Source organism: Erithacus rubecula (assembly GCF_903797595.1).
Source record: "Erithacus rubecula genome assembly, chromosome: 24".
Taxonomy (NCBI): domain Eukaryota; kingdom Metazoa; phylum Chordata; class Aves; order Passeriformes; family Muscicapidae; genus Erithacus; species Erithacus rubecula.
The window spans coordinates 7,457,717-7,483,875 of NC_136676.1; the positions used below are offsets into that span (position 1 = coordinate 7,457,717).

General features: G+C 42.7%; 1 long non-coding RNA gene across 1 annotated transcript; it reads right to left on the reverse strand.

The window, feature by feature from the left end:
- Positions 1–807: 807 nt before the first annotated feature.
- LOC306812115 lies at positions 808–26,159 on the reverse strand. The gene is made up of 3 exons (XR_013776799.1): positions 25,872–26,159; positions 23,344–23,630; positions 808–926 (listed from the first exon to the last, which is right to left on the reverse strand). It is a non-coding gene; the product is annotated as an uncharacterized lncRNA (long non-coding RNA).

A 26,159-nucleotide genomic window follows, 5' to 3' on the forward strand; every position in this document is an offset into this window, starting at 1 on the left:
CTTGTCAGAGAAGACACAGACTCTGTGTAAACAGCTGGAAAGATACTGAAGACCAAATGTTTCTTCTTACTGTCATGTTACAAAAAAGTGAATAATCTATTCCAAATCCATATTTTTTCTTGGGTTCTACAGCTGCTGAGTCTAGTTGTTTTATGTATTTTTTATAATCTAAATTTCTCTCATGCAAAGACACAGTTTTAATTAATTTAGAACAAAATGTCTCCTTCTTCTCTTTATGACAGGGGAAAAAAGTTCACCCCAGCACTGCATGCCATGCTTTTCATCAGCTCCTGTTGGGTGCACTTACACGGGTCTCTTCAAATATATCCCATCATTTTACTAACAGCCATGGCTGAATCAGAGATCAATAAGTCCCTCATAACAGCTTCTGCTGGATGAGATGTAAACCAGCCACTGTCTTTCTACCTTATTCTCTCTATCACTCCATCAGCACTCAGCGCTGTCTGAGCACAAGGCTTTGATCAACTAGCAGTTTCCCTTCCAGACATCACCATGATACATATCCGACTATCCTTCAGCAGGGCAGGCCCAACATCCCTGATTAGTAGCTTTGTATTTGCAGAATTGTGGCAAGTACAGGCTGGATAAGAACCTGCATATGTTTACTATAATCTAAATAACTGAGTGAGTCCTGGATTTAGTTTAGTTTAAAGACTGGATACTCCCAATTGTATTATCCTTCCTCATTACGTCTTCTGACAGCCTGATCAAGAGAGGCAACCCAATCATTTACATTTTTAATACTAAAGTGAGTTACAAACAAAATTAATTGATAATGTCATCATCATCATCATCATCATCATCATCAGACAGTTGTAACCTTACCTGTCTGTGGAAGGCACCTGTACATCTAGAGTGCAGTACAGCAAATTTTCAGAGCATGGCAGAACTGCAGTCCAGTGTGTCTGCAAGAGAAAGGAAGAATTTGTTTAACATGCTGTCCTGCGCCAACTCTAAATCAATTAACAGATTTTATTTTTAAATAGATATACCTGTAGTTTTACAGCTTATCTATGAAAGTGGGCTAGGGGTGAGAGGACTTGTTCAATGCTACCAGCAAGAAATACAATAGTATCTAGAAGTATAATCTAGACTTAAGCAATGCTGCACTGTCTGTATTTCTAGCACCTCTGCTCAATTATGCTTAAGAGTACAAGGAGATCTTTAACAAGCAGAGATGGCAAGAAGGTCACCCAAATGAGCCTGTAGAAACTGGTGTAACTAATATCCAACACAAGTTTCCATAGTGAGCATTATAACATAGTCACCTCCTCTGATACCAGCAGATTTCTGCCCTGCTGATAAGCACAAAACCTACATGCACCTGAAGCCAGGGCATGGCAGCAGACTTTGAGGTGTCAGTGTATACTCTACATGTGTTCTCATTCTTGGGGAAAATGTTCATGATTATTTCATTTTGTGGCAGTAATGGAAAATACATTTTAGTGCTTGTGTTCTGCATTTGCAATTCATGTTTCCATACATGATTACATTAAGTCTGTGTTCTGTCATTTTTGATGAATGTAGCTTGTTTTCTGTAAAAAACAGACTCCGGGATGGAAAGTGACAGAAGTGAAGCTGTAACAAAGGATGATCAATTTTTTATGGCCAGTTCTAAATGCAGGGAAAGTCCCTGAATGTCTCTCTGAAGCTAGGGGCTCTTCATTCACAGGCTGAAGTATGACCCATTCCTGTCACCATACTGCTTCTGGCAGTTACAGGGCAGCAGTGGCTACTTCTTTTGCCAGAGTTGATAGCTTTTCATTAACAGGCTGAGAGCAATTTGGCCTCTGCAAACAATTGTACACAGGTAAAGAATGAGCAGCAAAGCAGGCAGCAGTGGGTGAGTTGGATTCACTTATTAGCACTTAGTCTCTGATCATCTGGTATGTTGTGCTGAAAAACTAACAGAGACCCCTGTCTCTCTCAAAGTCAAAAAGCAAAAAAACAGGAGGAGAAGAAAGGCATGAGGAAGAGAAGTGATTTGCTCAAAGATAACTGTTGGAGGCTTCATTGGAGAGTATCAGGAGAGCTGGACCAAAGGTGACAACTCAAAGGACTTACTCAACAGTAATTTGTGACTGGAAAACCAGAGTAATGCATAAGATGGAGTTTTTAGCTGGTCTTATTCAGAGTGAGACCTCAAATAAGAAAAATTGATCACACATATTTGTGGGAACATAGGGTTCTGCTGATGGCAGAACTGTTAGGCTTGTGTGTTGCTTTTGTTCAGATGGTCATGAGTCAGACCTTGACCTCTGAGACCCATCAATAACCACCCTGAACCTGGGGCACTGACAAAGGAGTTTTCCTGCTTCATAAAAGTTGAGAGTAAAACCTCCTGACACACAACTCAATCTTCTTCTGTTGTTGAAAATTTGACTCAGGCTACAGTGGAAGAAGTTGTAGAGCTGTTGGATTTGCTTCTGCCGCCTCCCCCCCCCCCACCTCCGGGACATGTGGTCACCATAAGCAGATGGTTTCAGAGATTAAGTTCTAAGGAGGCATTAGCAGGAATATCTGCACACAGCACCCCAGCAGCTGCCTGTGCTCACACCTGTTCTAATTTTCACAGCTTTCAAAGAAACAGTGTTCAAGGCTTTTTTGCCTTCTCCTTTTTAGGAAAATATAAGCTTTGAGATCAAATGCAGAGCCAGCTTCTACAGGTAATCAGGGTTTCTTCCCTTTGCAAACAGATTCCCTGGAGCTTCACCTCAGTCCAGATTTATAGCTATCATAGCCAGGTTCTGGAAGAGAATGCAGCTATTTCTGTAATTCAGAAATTACAATAACAAAGAGAACTGCATCTTAGGTAGAAGTCAAAAGCCCTTATCACAGGAAAGGAAGCTCACAACTGCTCTTTATGTTTCAGTACCAAAATAAAAATTATTGGATCACACCTGGAAGACTAAGGGATCAACCTTCACACTTCAGTGTATACCCTTGGTCATGTTTTTTCTGGTCATCAAATTGAATTCAGAGAGATCAATAATAAAAGCAGCAGCAGGTATCACTTGGGACTCTAACAGTGGTCTCCAGCTGCTGGGCACATGGTCAAAGAGTGGTTCTGCACTTTGAGAATAGTGTCTTGTGTGACGTGACATCACTCAATGAAGCTGGAGATGCTGAGCTTGAGTCACTTTCTGCAGGAAATTGGAAAGGGATCTTTCTTTGTAAGGGGACTTCAGGCACAATGCAATCTGTCACTGGGAGATGCAGCCAGCCCGTGGAAATAACAAAAACATCATCAGCAAAGCAATCATGCTGGAATTTCTCCTTGGTTTAGCCATACTCTCCAGTTGCTTGCCATCATAAAAGTGGGTTATTTCCCAGCCTACTGTGCTATTCAAGTTGCCACACAACAGATAGAAGAAAAACCTTGTACACATCCAATAACGACCACTCAATTCATTCGGGTGTGTTATGTTGTTACAGCAGTTTCTGTGTTTGATCCCTTGAGCTGCTGGGGAGTGTTGAGTCCGAGACAAAGACATGACACTCGTAGTTCACTGGAATAAGACTTAAGCAACTTTTTTGCATGCTTAAATAGGGCGCTTGATCTTTCCCGGGCTCACACAGGTGGTTGGTTACAACTTATTCACTTTCTTGACCAATGATACATTAGCACTTAATGTCCAATAGAGGAGCTGAGAAATTCACCCAGGTACTCGCCTGCTTAACAGGCTGGCTAGAGTTCAAATTGCATCGTTTAGAAAACTTGCAATATTCACTGCCACAGGGTGTACCTGTCTGTGAGAAGCTAGGAAATGAGGAGCTCTTCTCGAGCATTCGTGATGTATGAATTGAATTCCTAGTGCACGTAAGCACTTACAAATGTACCTAGCACTTCTTAGAGTGAAAGCATTTATGTGCTTGGACGCATGTGCTCCCTGCTATTGCTGTTTACAGTCTGTGCATGGTAGTGCTGCAGGTTCTGGCTTCTGTTCTGATAACTGAAGCAAGTCTGATAGCAGTTAGAAACCCAATCTACTGAGCAGTGGTATGTCTATCACCAGGTTTGGAGTCAAAGATGTTTATCCAAAGTGATCCACACATCTCTTTCCAGACCTGATGTAGCATCTACCCTCTTCTTCAACAGCCAGCAGGAATATCCTGTCTTCCCTCCCCCTCCTACATAACATGATGCAGTGAAGTATAAACATGAAAGAGATGCTACTGGTAGCCAAAAACGTTCTAGACAAAGGCATGAGCATCAAATAAAAATAAAAAAATAGGAGTAGAAATGAAAGAAAATAGAGACAGGACAAAAAAAATCACCAAAAACCAAAAAAACCAACCAACCAACCAAACAAACAAAAAACACAAAAAACCCACAAACAAAAACAACAACAGCAAAAAAAAACAAAAAACAAAACAAAACAAAATTTAAAAAAACAAAAAACAAAACAAAAAAAAAAAAAACCAAAAAACCCAAACCAACCCCCCCAAAAAACCAGAAGGAAAGCAAAGCCTCAGAGACGATAAGAAATTTAATGTTCTCACAGTTAGAAAAAAGGAATGAATGTGGAGAGGGCAAAGATGGCCAAAGATGCCCGTTACTTGCCCATGGCATCCTGCTGCTACACTATTCCACTGACCCAAACTCTCCTCACAATTCTGCCAGCAGCACTCATTACTTATTAGCAACGTGCTATCTGCCTCCAACACTGACAAGGTCCCAAACTTGGAATCAATACAGATCAGTTGGTGACATCTGTTGGGACGGGCCACAGATACCAGCGGCTTTTCACCAAGCACACTTGTTTTAAACAATGCTCAGCTGGTGCCCAGTTCAGCTGGTGAGCACTGGGCTGGCCCTGTACCCCTCCACTCCCTGACCCTCTTGTGCAGGGGATGCCGGCCGGCTCCACACCCCAGCCTGCGTGGTGGGGATGCCAGCCGGATACACGGCCCCCTGTCCCACCAGGACACTGAGGGGGCTCCAGCCGGCTCCCTGGGCCCCCACTCCAACTGGAACACCTCGCATAGACGGGTTGTTTTCTGTAGAAAACAGACTGTGGGGTGCAAAGTGACAGAAGTAAAGCTGTAACGAAGGATGACCAATTTTTAATGGCCAGCACCAAAAGCAGGGAAAGCCGTTGCATGTCTCTCTGAGGCTGGGGACTCTTCAGTCACGGGCTGAAGTATTCCTATCCCCATCCTGCTCCTGGCACTCTGCTCCTGGCCCCTCCAGCCGGACACCTCCGCCTGGCCGGGCTCCGGCGGGGCCCGGGCGCTCCCCGCGGGCCGCTCCCCGCGCAGCAGCGCTTCAGGGGCTGCCTCCACCGTCTGAGCACAGCCGGGTGACTGCAGGACCCGTGGCACCGCTATCTGCTCACAACAGCGGAAAATCACCGCAAAGGGACAACCACGCTAGGCAGGACAGGAAATTCCTTCTGCTGTGTCATGTCTGGTTATGGAGGGTCTGTGAGCAGGCAACTGTGAAAAACCTTAGATACATTTTGCTGCCAGCTTTTACCCTGAGTACCCGACTACCTCCTCTGGCAACTCTCGGAGAGCTGTGGGGGCTCTCCACCTGCAAGTCCAAATTTGCTGCTCGTCAAGCTGTGCATTCCCCAGCAGCTTCCACCAAGCTGAAGTGCTGTACGCCAGTGGAGCTCCAAGTGACAATATTCCATTCCCTAACACACAGATCCAGGTGCTCCCTAATACTCTATATACCTGAAGAAGGAATGCACTAAAAAACTGGTGAAATCATGTGATGAACTGCATATGCCACACATGGTTCCCTTCAGATAAGACTTTGTTCCTACTTTTTGACACTTTGGAGAAGCTCAAAAACAGCTTAGGAAAAATCATTAAAACTCTATATGGATGGGCCTGCAGAATTCTTGCAATAATCTTCCCTACCCTGGTCTTGTTTCTTAAAGAGAAATTTGCTATTCCTCCCCACATGAGCAAATATTTGGTATGAGGATTACAAACATATTTTGCAGATCAACACAGCAGCCTGACAGAAGAGCTCTAGAACTGTTAGAGGTGAAAGTGATTCCTGCCTATCAAGGAAAGGAATGTCTGTCTTACTCTCCCACAAAAATTAATGAACAGACCTTCACACTGTGGCAGACAGAAAGGCAACATCTCATCTGTGTTAGACTTTTCTCCCATTAATTACATCTGTTTTTATCCAGTCATAAGACTTCACAGGTTTGATGTGATCCTGAGGCAGCAGGAGATGGTACTTTGGTACTTTATGAGATAAAAACTAGTTCCAATGAAACACACTAAAATCTTTAGAAAACAGCTCTAATGAATTTAGGTAAAATATGGAATATAAGTAAAAGCTCAGACAGTGTGGCCTCGAGGAGTTCTGGCTGCTTGGTTGGGGATTGTAAAGGTGAGCAGCCTGACTCTTAGCAGATCTTTGCCCTCCCTCTACCACCAGGGTGGATTGATGCCCTCAGTCAGGGCACACTGTGATCCCTAGCCAGCAGTGACTCCCAGCCCACACAACCATTTATACAGCATTGCAAGGGCACTCTATGACACTGCCAGGATCACCCAGTGACATGGCCATGACCTCTCCATTGGATACCAGACCTCTACTCCTCTCTTCCCCTATTGACCATTTTTTCCTCACATCTGATAGCAACACATTGAACAAAACTGGCAAGCCACCCCCAGGACCAACAGTCAATCACATACCAATGCCATTGGGATTTACTGCCCTCCTAAGATGTTACTGCTACTATTTTAGATCCCAGAGCTAGATCCTTTTAATATATCTTTCCATCGTGGTCTCTGAGGACATTGGAGAAAGGGAATGGCCATATAGCCTGGGCAGAGGGATTAGCATTAGGAACCCAAAGACCCAGCTCTGTCCCTGGGACTCTGCCACAATGACCTCATCCACCAGTGTCTCAGCTTCCCCATGTGTAAAATGAGGATAATGATAATGACCTACCTCAAAGGGTGTGGTTTGCAGATGGGTTAGCGACCAGCACTACAGAAACACCCCCATCAATAAACAACCCAACCTGGCACTGAAGGCACTGAGGGCATTGCATCCTTCCCTCACTGATTCTGCTCAGGAAGAAACTGCTGGCCAGACCTCTCCTGCCTGCGACTGCGCAAATGACCAGTCAGCTCCATCCTCATCGAACCATCCTGCATCTATTTGATAAAGACGAATATTGCTTTTTAAATAAATATAAAAACTCAGTTTCCTCCTTGGTGAGTTCATTTTGAGTCATTTTATCTCTCTCCTCCCCCTATATTTTTCCCCAAATAATGTGATTAAGTGAGTCAGCGTTCTGCTTTCCCTGACAGTCTCTGGATTTAATTCAGTTTGAGAACTGTGACCTTTGACTCCTTTTTACTATACTAACCCAGCTAAGAGAACACTTAGCGATTTCTCCGCTTCCTACTGGGAGAGTATCTGGTGAAGGGTGAGGAGGGGGTGCAGGGGTGGAGGGGGGAGGGAGAGAAACAAACTTTCACATAAAATTATGGTATATGGATAATTGAGAAGTTTAAAAACATGAATCTAATTGTGCTGTCCCTTGAGAAGCAGATATTGAGCCATCCTATAAAAGGCTTGGAGTATCCCAATGGTGATTTATTGCTAAATCCTAGTATTTTTCAATACATTATAGTTTTTAAATTGTGTTTAAATTGAGTGTAGAAGAGCAGAGGCCATTAGGAGATGCAGAAATGATGATTATATTTAAATATTCATGCACGCAGTACCTTATTATTGAATCTGAACACTAACAAAATCAATATTAAGTGCGGTTTGACATGAATTTATTTATGAATTTCGACTTTCTAAGTACTGTATTTTTTCACTCAAAAATTGTGAGTATAATGTAGTAATGATATCAAAACAGAATGGCAGAGAGCATTAGCTGAGGAGGTTATAAACCTCCATATTACAGGGTCCCATATTGCCCTCAAAAGTGCTTAGTGCACAAAATCAAAATGTTGTGGGGTTGCTTTTTTGTTTTATCTTTTTGTTTTTGTTTTTGTTTTTTTAAACACATAAATACACACACACACACTCGCTCAGAAATAGGAAGGAAATTCTCAGTCGGAAATTGCACTGCAGTGGCTTTGATTGCTCTCTGAGGCTGCTTCAGGGACCAGAAAACCTGGGATTTGAAGACTGAAAAACCTGAATGGAGTGCTCTGGGTATGTGGTTTGTGGGGGCACTTCAGCACTTTGAGGGAAAGCTGGCAAGAGGAGAACAGCTCACAGGTACAGGGTGCAGCCAGGGTCCCAGCTAAACCCACCAGTCTGCACCAAGAACCCACAACTCCTGTATCACACAGCAGAGCTTTGGGATCCCAGAAGGCAACACCAGTCAGTATTCTCATTAAAGGGTCTGCAGATAAGTTGTGCTCAGATTGGCTAGTAGGTCTGGTAGAGAAAGAAATGCTCCACTAATATATGCCAGCAAAGAGAATGCAAACAGATTGAGAGTCCCTTTTCATAAGCAACATGGCAGGAACCTTGACCAGTTTTCATTCAAAATGGTGCAAATATGAGAAAACTGGCCAGAAATCACCCCCTAAGTTCTCTCAAAAAAACATGCTTCTATACGTTTCATGGTTCCTTTCTAAGGTGTATCTCAAGCAGGGCACTTGGTAATCAGGCTGAAAGTTCCCCAGGAAAGAGATAGACAGCTTTTGAAAGCTTGACACTTGATGCCACTCATTTAATGATGCCCATGATCATTTAATGGCAGCACTGCAGCTAACCCCATCCCCCTGCTTCACAAACTCCTTGTCCTTTCAATTTCCACATTGTTACTTCATTACTGCTGCCAGCTCTGGACATTTGGTAGATTTTGTGATGCAGCTATCACTTCCTCCTGCTTAAATGAACAGAGATTTCAGCAGCGGAAAACAGAAGTCTTGTTGGTAATGGGAACTGGAATAATCCTAACTAAAGGACTAAAACCTTGACATAAGGGGATGCAAAGGAGGGGCTTGTGCAGATCTGCTTACAGTTAAGTGATGCATATTAAAATCTACTATCCTTCATCCTCTAACAATTAATTTTAAATGTGAGAAAAATTTTGAAGATTTAATTGCTGTTGATAGGAATCTGGAATGAGTCCTCCACACACTGTATTGTGCATCCTCCTTTGAGTCCAGTCTTGGTTCAAAATACTACAGAGCCCACACGAGACCCTCAGTCACTTCCTTTCTTTAGTATGAAATGCTCTTCTCCTAGTTTCACTCCCAATAGAAAGAAAGGGATAGCCTTTCTTCTTGGGAGCCATATATCTATAAGTATCATATACTTAAAGCAAGACAAAACAATTTTGGCAGCTCAGTCCAGTCCATTGTCAGAAGCCCACTAGGGACAGCAATAGATACCACAGCATCAGTATTTCCTAGTTCTTGATCTTTGTAGAGACAGATACAGAAAAAAAACCCAGTCTGATAGAAGAGAAACAAACTTCAGTTTTGTCTGATTTTTGACTAGGACCAGGAATCAATAGACTTATTAAATCCAATGCAAAGCCATATTGTCTTCAGTAACACCAAGGGTTACAGATACTCAAAGGGTTAGTACTTCATAGAGCTCAAGCATTTCATTTGAAGCAGACTGTTGAACAGCACAGCCCAACATATTTATAATTTCCTCAGGTCTCTATAATATCAGGTATTGGCAAGCAAGAGCCAGATGCCAAGCAAACTATAGAGTATAGGAATGGTCTGCAGTCACAAGGAAAGTCTCTTCTGCTAGGAAGCCTTCTTGGTCAGCCATTCAGTGAAGTACAAGCTGAAGACAATATATCCCTGGAAGTCCTTTTTGGATACAGAATTGCTGCTGAGATTATTCTTTCCTTTCTCCTCATTCTCAGGCTTACCTCTCTTCTGTGCTCATGCTAGCATTTCCCAGTACACCCTGCCAGGCTCTTAATGGATTGGCAACATTCTTCGGGGACTGGGATTGACACAGAAACACATGTAACGCATCCCCTCTTGGAAAGGGTTTGATCACAGAGCACTGACATCATGGCAGATCACACTGCCTACACAGAGGCCACACACAACAGGGCAAGCAGCAGCAAAAACATCACTCATTAAAATTAATTCCTTTCTCATTTTCATCTTAAAGGCAATTCTCAGATTTACTGGTCTCAGCTGAGTCTCTGATGGATAGAGGTCTGCATTAACAGAGCTTGGCATATCCCGTTTGACTTAGTTTGTGCTCTGCAGAATGTATTAATTCATTACTTTTCCAGGAGTAAGAACCAATGAAAGATCCCAAGACCAGGGTACAGCATTGGAAATGACTTCGTGGGTCACTGTGAAGTTCCTGTTACTTGCATACATCTCCATTGTACCCACATCTCTTTGTTAAACCAATAGCGAAGGTGTAGGATTCCAGGGAACACCCACCCCAATGAAAGCTCATGGTCTGAAAGGCTTGAGTCATCACAACTTGACAAGGAACCAAAACACCAAGAGCATCTGAGTGTCAGAAGATAAAGCCTTGATTAAAATTGGGGAATCACAGAACTGAAATCAGTAAAAGCACATGGAAAAGAAATATTTTCTGTCATGTTTGCAACACTGCAGAGTCAAAGGATGTGAAGAAAAGAGGGGGAGAGAAGAATTTTGTAAGTGTAATGCACAGAAAAAGTGATGTGCCCAAGATATTTAAATTTGGCAACAGTTTGGAATCAAGATTGGATAGTGTGTCTGCCAAGAAACTGCCTTAATCACAAGCTCTTAGTTCTGAACTCAAAGTGTACCCTTGGTAAGAGATGCAGTTACGGGGCACTTGAGAACATTCAACACCCAACCCTACACTGAGGTCTTGGTATAAACATACAGGTCTGCACCACACCATGGCCTCTATCAGTGCTGCCTCCTGTTGTTTTAGGCAGGACACGGTAGATGCCTGGGGAGATGACAGCAGACTGAAATGTCACTGGCCTAATCCAGGTACAGCAATTCCACATTTCTCATGAGATCTCTTTCTCAGAAATGCTAAACACCATCTTGGAAATGCTGCACACAAGAGATGTCTAATGCTGGCATTATTTCTAACACTAGCAACTCGTTAAGTTTTTCCACTATGCATCTGTATCAATATTTTAACACAACTGTTACAAAGAAATTTGTTTGGTTTTTTTTGCATGTGACTGTGTCTCTTCCCTCTCCTCCTCTCTCATTAAATGAGCATGACAGATTGTAGCCCACTCCATAACTAAGTGAATACCTCAGAAATTTTAAATCCCCAAAGTGCAGTGATAGGTTCTGAAAGCTCTCCAGTGGTGTGGATATGAACAAACTCAATGGGCTTTGATTGTTCCTTCCCCTTATTGTAACTGCAAGCAGACTGCTGCTAGAGTGCAAAACAATGGGATCAACACAAATCTCTGTAGGAGATCAGGAACTCAATGCACAACTTACAGCTGTGAGATTCAACAGTACAACCACTACAGGATTAATTTTAAGGTTGCCTATATCAGTGGAACACCATCACCAAGTCAGTTCTGATAAACAACTGGCTGAAGTTGGTTTTAGAGGCAAATGAGGAGCAGGGCAAGGGAGAGATTAGTTACACTACAATGGAAGTCAGACATCAGGATATGGATCGCACAATTTATAGATGGAAAAGGAGTATAAAAGTCCCACCCAGATCAGTTCCCACTACAAGCAGACCAACCATTTATGGATATTGGAAATATGACTAAAATGCATTAATGAAAGATAATTACTTCAGAAGAAGAGCATAGACATAATGGTCTATAGCAGGGGCAACAAGCAGAGTATTCTCAGAACCAAGGGGGAAAATTTTTCAGGGAACTGATAAAACAACAACAACAACAACAACCAACCAACCAAAACCAACGGAACAAACAACCTGAAACAAACACCAAACACCCCAAAACAAAGAAAACCCAACCCCCAAAAAGAAGAAACAGGATGTCTTTTACATGGAATATTCACCGGCATTTTTAAGAGGTGTGTGGTAGAGAACATGCTATCACCAAGGAAAAAAATCCAAACCCTCTTTTCCAGTAAATCGATGTGTTTTGCTCTAATTTTATTAGGAATATAAAAGGAGCCTTTAGAAAAGTGCTTAGAGAGCAGAAAGAAAAAAAGAAGAGATAGGGAAGGCTAGCAGTGGAAACATTAGTCTGTCTGTATTAGGAATCCCATACTCACATTTTATTGTTACTGTCAGGATGCAAAAGGCAGCGCTTAAAACAAAATAATACATAATGTATTACAGGGCCATAAACATCAGCAGTCATTTTTATTTTTAAAAAGAAAATAAAAAAAAAAAAAAAAAGAAAAAAGGAGATAGCTTGCAAGTGAGGGATCCAAGGTGCAACATTTATATCTGTGTCCACTGAGATAATCAAAAAGGTATTAGAGCAGTTGATAGAACAGATACCACAAAGGGCTCCTCAGCAGTTACCACCACTCTCATCACAAGGTGGCTGTGAAAGCTCTTTCAAAGAAATCACAGGGTCAATTTTTACGTTGGGTGAGAATTTACTTCAACTGTAAAGATGAGATGATATTTAGGGAAATTAACTCCATACTTCTGAGTAGTAAAGAAAATGGGCTTTGTTCATGTTCTAGGAGAGAGTGAGGAAAGATGCAGAAATAAGAGTCATTTATGCTTTCCAGCCAAGCCTTTTCGATCATTAGTTTTTAGAATTCTTACTTTATCTATGTTCAGTTCTGGTTTTTTAGATCTGGTTTTTTGCTCTCTTGATCTCTGCACAGTAGACCTAAACCTTGAAGACTAAATCCAGCATCTTTTATCATGGTCATAGTGTAAATAAACAAGCTTTTTAATACCTGCCTGTCACAGAATTAAGCAATGCATGTGACATCTCTCTTATTTCATGGGACTACTGGGGGAAGGAAGGTTTCTGTTTGCATGGTTATATTTCAGAGTAATCTTCCAGCAGAGACTGTCCCATATTCCATTATTTGCTTCCAAGCCTCACATTAGCTACACTCCATTTCTGCCCTGCTTTCCATGCCTGCAGCTTCACGGCCAAGGCTCAGTCTTGCCCCTGCTTGGGCTCCTGCACCGTGCAAATTGTACAGTTGGCCCCATCTGCCTTGTGCAGATCCTGGCTCCAGCACTGCCTGCTCAGCAGTGAAGGGGACTCCTCTCTAAGAAGTTTCTACAGCCACACCTGCTTTTGAGAGCAGTCCTAAAGTCAGGAATGCAATGAACACAATGTAAGTAACAGTGGAAAGTGCAGATGAGCTGCAATTAAGTTGCATTGCAAGGGGGAATGAAGAGGATTTTAAATACAGAAAATATCTCCTGTAAATACTTCAGCTGACAGCTGGATCTAACACCCCCAGAACAGCTGGACCCTCCTCTGTCAAAAAATCTCATCTCTTGCCTCTCATTCCCTGTGATTCTCTTAAGTCCTCAGGAGGTACTTTATCCCCCTGTTTCCCAATCTGCTTCTACTGCTTTTGTCACAACATATGCACACTAACATGGCACAGCCACAGTCTGCTGATGAGAGAATGTCAAGAAGATGTGACTGCCGTGGCCTGTGCAGTCATTTGGAGGACAGGCAAAGAGGGTAGGGGAGGCAAATTGGCAGAGGGCTGGGAGGAGAGGGCTAAGAAATGAGGTGGACAGAAAACAAAGGACAAACAAGTTCAGAAATGGAAAAAGATTAGGAAAAGGGAAAAAAAAAAAAAAAGAGTAAAATGCAATGATCTAGGTTTTTAACTACCTGTCACAGTAAACCACAATATAGACATTTTCCAGAGCCTGTCTCATTTACTCTGCAAGAGTAAGTGAGGTAAATAATATTTACTAGGGAGCAAGGCCAGGTGTGTTGAAAAAAAATATCAAACTTGCTCTATTTGTTTATTTAAAATAATTTGGAAAACAAGGGTCTCCTCCAGGAACCAGGAATTAGTGACAACCAAAGTTTGGAAATCCCTTAAGGAAATTATATACATCATGCATTACATGAATTAAGGAGTTCTACAGTTCTGGAGGATTTACTCTTGAGAACTGGAGAGCAGTTAACATCTGAAGCTGGATTTCATTCCCAGCTATGTCACTTGCTTCACTTCTCAGCACCTGAGATTAGCTACAATGCTTAATGACTTCAGCAAAATAAATATGGATATTGCTCTTATAAATGAGAACTCTGGAGATGATCAGCATTAGTGGGACTCACTGATGTGTTTGTCTTCCCTACAAGGACAGGTATAGGGCATTTTAGGTAGTCTTAGGGGATACTAGCTCCTAAAATGAAAATAATTGTGTGCATGCTAGGATCCTGTGTTTGGGAAAAGACTGTGGGTGATAAATCAGAGCAAGGATACACTGAAGGAACCAGCTGCTGGACGGGGCTGCTTTATGAGAAGCTGCTTCAGGCCAAGCCTGAAGGCCACAGAGAACTGTTCAGAGAAAAGCTCACTGTGCATAATTTTCCAAAGTCCTTGCATTTGCCTTCTTCTCACTAAAAATTACACTGCTTAAAGAAAAAAAAATAAAAACTTAAGGAAATCCCACAAAACAAATTATGAATTGTACAGCTTGTGAAAATTCTGCCCACAGTACAGAAGACAATCTTCCCTTCCCACCCTTCATGCCAGGTTGTCTCTGTGATATCTTTCCACTTCATAAATCTCTTCTTTGATTTAGAGGCAAATCTGGGAAACAGCCCCTTGGGGAAACAGTTCCTGAAAAGCCTGCGTGCCAAGCCAGAGGTATCTTCTCACTGAGGTACAAAGCAAGCAAAGGCCTCAGACTCATTGCAACTGCACAAGAGTTCTTGGCACCATCTAGTGGAATCACGCTGGACTTGAAGAGGACAGGTACTAGAAGAAAACCTGGCAAATTTTCTTGGGTGGTAGTGTCAGCTTAGCTAGAGCAAGGAGGCAGAAGTACTTGCCATTTTCACATGCTCTTTGTTCAGGGACTCTTCCTTGTAGTGTAAAGGTTTAGGGTGAGGGTAGAGGTGATGCTACATCACATAGGGAAAGCATGCTGGAGTCCCCCTGGAGGAAATCACCTGCTGTTCTTAATGGCAGATTTGCTACCAGAGGTGGAGCCGTGCAGGTCAAGAGTGCACACCATCTCCAATGCCCTGCACTGGGATGGCCAATGATACCTTCCAGAGAGCAGGTCAAAATCAGGAAGCCTCTGAAGAATCCTGAATCCTGAGCTGCAAATGAAATCTCACTAAAGGAATATGGAAGATGACATAAAGTAATATTAAGGCCATGGGTTCTTTCAAAATGGGTCTGAGAGAGGATGTAACTACCACTTTATGAGCAAAGCCATTAATCAGAGTTGATTTACTCATCTACTTCCCTCGTCTCCTGTGCAAGAATAGTAAACAGTTGCCCAAGTCACACAGAAAGATCAACATTCAAACAAAACAACGCTTCTTCTTTTTCAAGTTTTTCTGGATCCAACTCCCTTCCTGTCCAGGTTCATCACCTTTCATCACTCCTGAACATAGCCATCATCACCAAACACATGGAACTACATCAATACAAATCCTGCTACTGAACCTCCAATGATGTTATCACCTGGAAAAGGCTGCTGGCTTGTGATGTTCACAAACTGGTGCATGTATGCTTTGGAAGACTGCAAATATCACTCCTGCCTGCAGTCCTCAGAAATCAAGTGAAGGAATCAATGAACTATCCAGGAGTAATGTTCTCAAATCAATTCAGATCTTCATGTTTCTAAGAGAAGCAAGCCAAAGACCAGGCTGAAACCTTAACCACAAGGCCCAGCCACTCTGTGGACACTAAAGATGTGAGGGCAGTTTTCCAAAAAGCAGGTATTAGCTTTGGCATCCTTGGCCAATACTTAGTTCCTCATTGCTGTGATGAAGCAGCCTTTCCATGCAGCTAAGAGACAGATCCACGGGGAAATGTAGGCACCTAGTCCCAATTTCACAGGAGTACAATGTCTCTGGACCTCTGAGCCTGGACTGCAATACTGCAGGATTCCTGGAAGGCATATGGGTGTGGGGGGATTTAAATCCCATTTTTACCCTGTCTTGAAATTCATGTTATTGTTCATTCCATATAAAGCAGTTCTGGAAAGTCTCAAGCCAAAACTCTCCACTTGCTCAACAGGGTAATGATTTACATCCCCTTTGCCAGGGTGCAAATGATACCTTGTGGTACGAGGAAGCAATAAGATCCAGACCTTGTGACAGTTAAATGGGAAGTCACTGCCATGGCATGGATCAATGTGGGTACAATTTTGTTACCTGCAATGCTCAGCACTGGAATGCAGCACAGCACAGTGCAGCAGTATTCACTCTACAGTTTTGTCTCCTTTAAAGACATGGACACATGCAGTTTTAAAGTGCTTTAAGCAGCTAATTAGGGTGTCTTCTCCTCCTTCATCCCACAAGATGATAATTGCATTATAAAAATGAATATGTAACTAAGTAGAAACCACAGGAATGGTGATGGCAGAAAAGGAGATGGAACCAGCAGCAGCCTCACTCCACAGTCACAGGTGGAAGCCCTCACATTAGAGAGACTCATGCTCCAGTGCGGTTTCTGTAGCTGTGGGGAGGAAAACCTCAAAAAGGCCCCACATCATTTAGAGTCACAAGAGTCAGCGAATGGTTTAGTGCTTAAACAATCAATGTCAGGAAGAGAGAAGATCCGTGAGAGTGTGTCTGCCTCTTGCTCTCCCTGCATACATCTCCCCAGAATGTCTACAGTCATCAGGATAATTTAAAAAGGAATTTAAAAACATACAGACTTGGCTTGGCCTAACTGGGGCTATCACTGTAATTGTGGAAGGAAACGAGAACATTACCAGTGGGGCCCCGGGGAGAAAAGAGCAAAGTGAGGGGAATGGAGACTGTATTTGTGGGACCTGGTGAAAGTAGAGAAGTGTTAGAGAGCAGTGCAGTGGTGCCTGAGGGTGGAGCACAGCTAAGGCAGTTAGAGCCTCCTGAGCAGCAAACAGTGCAGGATTCGAGCCTGGAGACAGCTGGCACTGCTCCTGGGGCTCCCTCAGTAGCTAATGCCATGGATGACCAGATAACTGGGCACACTCTTTATACATTTAAAAAGAGAGGTATCATTGTAAATAGCTGCAGAGATGATAAATATCTTTATTTTTTTCAGGACAGAAAGACAGGGACTCTTCCTATTGCCAGTTCTGCTCTGCCCACTACGGTGCACAGGCAGCCTCTATTCTGCCAGTCCATTCTTCCACAACCCAGTGCATTATTATGAACCCTCCAGCACATACAGCTAATTAGAGAAAATATCCTTTCTAGCAATTTAAATGATTTTGGCATTTTCAGGAGGGCACATGTAATATTCAAATTACTTCCACTCTGCGCTGCCTTGTCTTGCCTGGCTCATCTTCCCAGGTGAATTTGTAGTCTCTGAAATGCTCTAATTTCCCACACAAGCCATGTCAAATATAATTTTGGTGCAAAGTTGGTAATTATACGTAACATCAGTCTGATGTTAAAAACACTGAAAAATTTAGCAAGAAGAGACGAATGGAGAGACATAAGTCTGAGACCAAGGAACGAAAGGCGTGCGGCCCCCTTAGTATTTGCACTCATTAATTAATAATAGCATGTTTTCAGGAACTGAAAGGATGTGTTTCCCGAACTGACTGGAATTCACTTATGTCCCAATTACATTGTCTCAGTGAAGAACTTTGGTCAGGTTTTGCTGAAGAGCCGCAGCAAAAGCGCAAGTCAAAAGCAAAATCCAAACTCCCCACTCAGACCATCCCAGCGTCAAGGGTATGTAAAAGAGCAGGAATCTCACACAGGGCTCAAAACTAGGGACCAGATTGCCTCTCTGCCACCCCTGTGGCAAATCCCTCTGAAAGCAGTTAATCAGATTTGTGTCAGTGAGTCACCAAATATATAGATTTGTATTAGAAAAAGTGTAATTATAACTGTTGGCCCCAAAGTACTGGGCAAACATTTTAACAGACTTGTTCCTTCACTCCAAATAGAAGAATTAACATGAAGAGTGAATTATCTGACCCCATCATCAACCCTTCCCCAAGGATACCAGGTCTGCCTATTTCAAGGAACTGAATCCAGCCAATCCAGCCTGCTCTTTTTGACACTATTATCCTGGAACAGTGTCTGTCTCTTGAAAAACAGTGGAGAATTTCTGAGTTAACCCATTCCATGCTAAAATCCATGCCTGCAATAACTGCTGGGAACTACAGAGCCCTTTGCACTGACACTGTTGCTCCAGGTAATCTACTCATGGAAAGGAGTACCCAAGCATCTCATCAACACTGAGCAGTGGTTTCCAGATCATATGAGAATTTGGACCCCAGCTGGTGAGGAAGACTTAATAATAGCCTGAAGGCTATTATGCCAACAATCAAGAACCATATTAAAAGGCCTGATTATATAAGCCAAATCAGCACACCAAAACAAGGGTTAAGTAAGGATTATACTCCAAAGGGTTAAGTAACAGCCATTGAATAAATCTATTATTTCAGAGGAGAGAGATGAGATGAGAACCCATGAAGTCTCAAATAAACTTTAAGCTCTTGGACATAGGTGAACCCCACTTTCATCCTGTATTAGCCATTGTGTGCTTATAATACAAGAATTTCAGACCTAATCTTGAATTTAAGTCTCTGTGTTTAATGTCTCACACCACCCTCTGCCTTTCTTCAACCTTACATTAAAGGAATAAACCCCTTGTTTTGGAGAATGAACACATCCTGCCTTTTCAGCTGACTCCATCTACAATCTTAAAATCAGTTTCCCCTTCTCTTGCCCTTATTCTGTGTTTTGGGTTTGTGCTGCTCATTTAACACTGGCTAGCTGTGCATAAGCATAAAATCCATCATGTTTAGACCACACGGACCAGAGAATGCCAGAAACTTTCAAAACAGCTTTATGAAGTTCTTCAGACCCTCAGATAAAAGCAGCTTTCTAAATGTAAAGAGGTTATGCTCAGCTTTTCCTTCTCAGTGTGAAAGGATAATGTGTAAGAGTAGAATAGGAGAAATGATATCTGACGTCCAATTTCCTGAATGCTAACTAGCTTTCCTTGCCTTTTTGAATCTGGTATCCAGTGTAAGGCCAGGATGTGGTGAGGTAGCTGGACAAATAAAGAGTTCCTTTGCTGCCATGGCAATGATGCAAACAGAGCAGAGCAACTGCAAAGGAAGTTGACATAAATCAAAATTGGTCAATTCTGTTTAGTTTCCAAGCAGAGGTTATGCAAACTGGGTGGAAAGGACTTCACAGAGAAGCCAACTACCATTTTCTTCAGGAAAATGCACTGATTTACAGATTATTTAATCTTCTCTCCACTCTCTTCAGGTCGGAAAGACTCTAATTTTGGAAACATACCCTAATTTCAAGGCAGCCTAGAAACAGGTTGCTGCCAGGGCCTTAGAAACATAAAGGGCAAGACCACATCCCAGTGTTCAGATTTTTTTCATTTGTCACTTGACAAGTAGTTAAATAAATCCCACTTGGCGAAACATGCCTTCATAACATAACCTTAAGGGGTAAATCTTATCAAGGATTCTGCAGAGGGAGCTAAGAATGTGGAATACACTTCTGTATAGATCACCCTCTTCTGTCCCACCAAACCTTCCCATAAGGAAACAGTCTTTATTCTATGCAGATAGGAATTTCTGTAACTCCTGTGCCTATAAAATCATTCCTTTTGGGACTCATACAACAAACTGGGCAATTTGACCTTCACAGTGGAGAATGAAACTTCTATGCTAAACACCATTCAAACACCATCAGAAGAAAAATGAAATCCAGCTTGTTCTTTGACAGCTATTTTGATTTTGTGGGCTACTGTCACTAAATTTCTTGGGAAAGAGGAAGGAGGGGATCTGCTCCATCATTTGAGAAGCTGCACCCTCAGACTCTTTTATAAGGCACCCAGCTGGCAACACTCACCATGCATGGCTCCGTTACTGCATGGGGTGGCTAGCGAGCAAAACTCCACTGTAAACCTCGCTGAGTCCTGTCAGCACTGCATCTCATCTGGGCTAATGGAAACCAGAACCTCACCCTCCCTGCGAGGGGTCAGATAGAGTTATAAAATATGGGAGTGTTGACAGGGTCTCCAGCAACATGCTCCTGTTGTATCATTATGTCCATGTTCCCCCATCTCACTCCTCCTGGATGATGCCTCAGTTCATTCTGATGCCTGAGACATTCCGTAGGCAGACACAGGCTTCTTTCCAGTTCACCCAACTCCAGTCTGCCCAACTCCTCCCCCTAAATTTCATATTTATACCTCTGCTAGGAGAGTGCAAAGTTCTACTCAGTCAAAACAATGAAACATTTATCCTTCAGGTGCCCGACGTTTAGAGGGCACACAACAAGAAAGGACTTGGATTGTCCCTGCTCTTAACTGACAGGCTCCCCTTGACTTGCCAGCCCCTCCAGATGGTGGGGCAGATGCAACAAGACAGAATAATTTTCTAGGCTAAGCAGAAACCTCATGTCCCAAAGTCGAGAAAAGTCAGCAGATAAACAGTGATGGATTTCAATGGACATTGACTAGGTGCAGGCTTTCTAAAAACAGCTTCCCCCACAGAAACATTCATCATTAACAGATAAAGTATGACAGTAGTATTTGCATAAGGGTAGGTAGCACCCTAAGGAGTGACAGTTTGTGCTCGTATGGGATCAAGAAGGTCTCCGTGCCTTCAGGGTTCCTTGTGAAACACACTGATCTAATGCAGCCTTCTTCTTACCCTAACTGTTCCCTCTAAGGAAGCAGAGAAGCAAACAGGCTGGACGAAGGCTTTTTGTCTTCTTGTTACAAATGTCCTGTGGCCTGGCACAAAATAAAGGACACTGATCACAGTCCTCAAGGCCTCTGAAAGAATTCAATGCTAACTGAAGTTAATTTTGTATTCCTTATTTAGACAAAGAGGATGAAGGAAGAGACAGAGTGAGAGCGCCAGGGGAGCAACTGATTTCCCGTCATTTCATTTAATTTCATTATTACCAGAATCAAATAAACAAAAACCTCACGCATCAGGCTTTTGTAATCATGAGAACTGAAAATGAATGAATTAATACATTGGATTACTTTGTACTGACCTGACTTCAGAGCCTTTACAGTGATGGAATTTAAGACTTTTTGGAGACCTATGATGTCAGAATTTGCCTTTAACTCATGCAAGTAAGAAAAATAACCTCACCTAATCACAGGAAACTACAGCTAAGTCTTAAGCAAAATGTGCACTCAGTTCAATGCTACACTTCTTGCTGTTTCCTGAGGTCTGAAAATTAATTACCATAAAGCAAGAGGGCAGAATCAGATGCAGAAGAGCCAAGGTAAGATCCAGGTGCAGAGAGTGGTGGTTTTGGTGCTGGGACTTAAAATGGACTTCACAGCACGTGCCACCATAGTATGAGGACACTTCAATTTTCTCATTTCCTCACCCAAACAGACTTAAGTTAGTTTATGAAGTCTGCTGAATGGAAATAGCAGTGCTTGATCACAACAGCCTGTAGCCTACAGATGTGATTAACTCGATAGTACAGCTGTGAAAGTCCCAGACCAAAGTCTTGATGCTGAAACAGGTGATAAGCCAACTAAAATTTGGGATACACTCATGGATTTGACTATGTAGCAGCAGAAGGGTCTCCTCTAACTTTCTGTGCTAAAACCCAGCTGGCCTATTACCAGCATGACATAATCCAGCAGCATCTAATTGGCTTCTGCCACCCTCAGCCTGCCCCCACCTTCAGCACTGGCGGATATGTTGAAGCAAACACATCTCAGTATTTCTGATCTCCCCGGGGTCACATCTGGTTTGAGTAAGGCTCCCCATTTGGTTCTAATCCACCAATTTCCTGCTACTGTCCATGAAAAAGAGTGTGACTCTGTGGCTTCCCCTGGGTGTAATGGTCTAATCTGTATCTTGTTGTGCACTGTAGAGGGGAGGGGGAATCAGTGCTACTTGGGAGCAGATTCCTCTTCCCTCATGACTGTGTCCTGCTTTTATGCAAAGCACCTTTATTCTTGTCAGTAATGGCAGCCCCAGATGTCCTGGTGTCCTCCCTGTATCATCCATATTCCTCCAGCCCCCTAATTGAATCCTTTCCCAGCTAGGACAGCCTTTCCTCATTACAATAAGCTGGATCCAATTCTACTCTCTCTCCTCTGTCTCCCAGTCTCTCATTGTGAAACACAGTGCAGGCCCCACAGAGCTGCTGTGGGTGGATAACTGCCCCAGTGAACTGTTCTTGCAGCTACTGGGACGCTGCTCACATTAACAGAACAGGAAAGCCCCAGACAGGTACAAGGTGGTAAAGGCGTCTGCTCTGCCAAGGTTCTGGAAACATCAAGACACAATTTAGTTCCAAGAAATAGTATCTAGTTATTTTAATCTATGCTTTTCAAAGCCATTTATCTGAACCATCAGTGTTTTGCAGCTGGTGAAGCAGCCAAAGAATATACAGAAGAGCAGTGGCAGAGCACAGGAGTTTAGTGGGTCTCTTGCATCCTCATTCCATAGGATTCTCTCTGTAGGAGGGCAGTACCCATGATGATATTTCACTCATGCTCTGAACAAGGCAGGGCAACATACACAGAACAAACTCTTTTTTTACTCTCACTCATCCACTGAAAATCTCTATACTGAGGGAAAGAGTTCAGTCCTTTTCCCCACCTTATTTATCACCCTATTTACCCTTCTTCCTCTTAATCTGAGCTACACATTATCCAGTGCTGGCTCATACAGAACATAGTGATCTGCTTTTTCTTTGCAGATCCCGTTCTGGAGCAATGCTCCATTGCTACCACACTCAAGATGACCCTGTAATACATTAAGTTGCATTAGTTTAGGCACAGCATCACACTATACCTTGGGTTTGATACTTAAACTGGTTTGTTCGAAGTTAATTTATTATATGAACTGCCTTAGGTTATGCAGGAACAGCCAGGCTTATGTTGAGGCAAATAAACTCAGGTAAACTGAGGTACAAGTCTATTAGGTGCATGGACTTCAAGGCAAGTTCTCCTAAGTGCTGGGAGGAGACCCAGCACATCAAACTCCCCTAAGTGCCATCACTTTAACTACTAACCCAAACTCTTCTGCTGCACTAAAGTACATCTGGATTCTATCAGAGCCTGAATATTATTTTTTAAAATAACCAGATCTTTGGAAAGCAAAATACCTCAAAGCATCAGAACAAAACCGCTGATCTAGAGGCTTTTCAGCATCTTAGGGAATGAGAGATGCTATTATTGTTACTAGAAAGGCAACAGTACAAGGAATGGGCACAAGTATGTTTGTTATGAAATTATTTGGATCCACAGAGAAATTCCATATGTGGTTTTCCCTTTGGTGAAAGAGGTTCCCACCTTGGCAGTGATCCTGGAGTCCCATGCCTACAGGCTCAGCAGCATGGAAAGGGAGGGTGGATGCTGGAGGAGTAATGGGATCATCAGGCACTGAGGCTGCTGCTTGGCACGCCGACAATGTTTGTTTGCACCTCTTTGAAGATGAGAGATGAAAGTAGCGCCCACATGGGCTGCCTTTGATTAGCTTCTTATTTTTAACATTGCAGCTGCGATTATTTTTCTTTTTCTTGAAGCATTTCTTCCCCAGCACCAGAAACTCTGAGCTTTCCTTCTCCAGGGAGGTTCAGCTTCAAGGAAACATAACAAAGAGAAGTGAGAATGTAAAGGAGACTGGACAACTTGGGGCCAGTAGGGAATTATGTCATTTTATTTTTAATTTTACTTCCATTTTCCCCCCAATCCCCCAACCTCAGTGGGTCTCAGAAAGAAAATACTTGTTTACTTCTTTTTTTAATAGAGAAAATAAATGAGTCCTGGGATTGTACAGAGCTGTCATGAAGAGGGAAATGTCTAATGGTTCAATTCCCAGCTCTGTCACTGAACCACTCTGGGACTTGGGGAAAAGTCAGTTCGCCCATCTGTAAAATGGGATTTATAATGCGCGGCTCCTCAGGGGTATTGAAGGAATATGAGTAGCATTGATGGAATGCTGCATGCACCTTGGATAGAAGGGGCAAGAGCCCTGTGAAGTGCTGTCCTTAATAGATACTTAGAGGAGTTTCCTTCACTGTGGTACTTATCTGACCACAGCAGCTGAGTGCCTCACAGCCACTGATGCGGGTTTTTTTTTCCTATTACCTCTCTGTATCATAGGACTGTTGCAGGGGAAAGCAACGCAAATGGCACATGAATGGAATGGAATGGGATGGAATGGAATGGACTCAGTCACATAGAGAAAATGTGGTAAAGTCAGGACTAATAATTTATTTCCTAAACTTCTGCCACAGCCATTTGACTTTCATCCTAGATATGTGGATTTTATGATCTCAACACACAAGAGAAAGACACCTTCCCTTCCTCCTACACTGACCAGTCACACTACAGCTGTCTTCCTGCGGGATCAGGGGCAAGTGGCCCAGAAAGGGACGCGCTGCTGGGCATTACTCTGCTCCTATCATAACATTGTAGGGTTTGTTTCTTTCACTCACTAGAGTAGCTTTCAGACAAGAATTTAATGTTAGTCCAGTCATCCACAGTATATATTCTAGCTTTAAGAGGATGATGGTAGAAAAACATCTAGACTTGCTGTTCCTTATTTTCAGGACTAATTTCTAGGGGTAGTAAAGAGCCATATATACAAATTAAATCAGAGAAAACTGCTGGTAATTGATACTACATAAAACAATAGCTTCACAAATTGTTGCTGCTCGTATCACCTCAGATTTAACTTCAGTCAGAGGGCCTTAAAAATGCAAGGCAGAGTATGATAGCAACAATATCAATTAACAAGATGTAAAAATCTTAAGTGGAGATAAGAGGAACAGCCAAGGATAAATAACAACCAAGCTCGATACTCACACACTTCAAAAGGAAAAACACAACTATGCATGCTTATATTTATTAATTATTTACTTGTGCTATCTATCAAGATATTTACCAGCCAAATAGAAATGGGGGCATGCTAGTTGAGTAAAGACCTGTAAGGCGATTATGCAAATCTAGCCAGCTCTGAGGGCAAAATCTGGTTTTACCAAATATAAACTGCTAAATCTCTAAAAGACACTTCAGCCTTACTTTGGTCAGTCCAAAAAGCTTAGACTAATCCACATATAACATATAACTTAGCCAGGTTTCCTTGTCTTTATGGTATTTCTCCTGCTCCCAAGAAAAGAAGCAGACAGTTGTTCCAGCCCAGCACAATATCCAGGTAATCTCAATGCCCAAACATGATCCTGCTCAACCCAGCTCCCCAGGGAGGAATAAACCAGTCTTACAGGCTCTTCTCCAGGATACTAGGAAGAGATATATTGTACAGGACAGCTTATAAAGTATACTTGCTTCACATTCACTCCAGAGAAACAACATATTCCAGTCCTACTCCACCTAGTCACCCAGACTCCAGGACATTAAATTAACCCCCTGCCAAATTTACTGCAGCCCATCTGACCATACAGTTTAGCCCACAGTAAAGACAAAATCTATACTAGCTACAGTGAGGAAAGCAGGCAACTCAGCATAAACTTAATTATATCATTCAAGGAGAACAATGGAGACCCCAGGTCTGGAGGCTAGTTACCTTGGATTAAGACAAAACTTAAAGGAAAAAAATTAATGGTCTCAATTCAAGAGACCATAGCTGTTATTCCAGAGAATTCTTAAGCCAGCCCTGCATCTTACTGACCAAAGAAAAGTGCTTAATTATGGAAATAGAGCAAATACTCACCAATTGCTGGTATAGGAACAGAGGCATAGAGCTGCTTTCCCAGGACTCCTAGGATGACTGCCTGTGCCACACAGACAGGTTCTTGGTGGCATCAGGTGTAGTGTGACACTTTGGAGTGGCTTTTCTGGAAGACAGTACTACTCACCATGGAGAGCTTCCCATGGATTGTCTGCAGAAGGTCTCCCTTGGGGGTCTCCTGCCCAGATAACTGTGAGGAGGTGGCAGGGGGGTGAGGCACCTGCTGGAGGATCTGGAGGCCACACACACTGACTGGGAAGACAAATTTTAACGCCTCAGATTCCTTGGTTCTGCCTCAAAGCATCCTTTTCTGCCTCTGCCTTTTCTCAACTTCCTCAACTGACCCAGCTCATCCTTAACCCCCCTCAGCCCAGCCTCAACCACCTCAGGTCAGCCTCAACCACCTCAAGTCAGC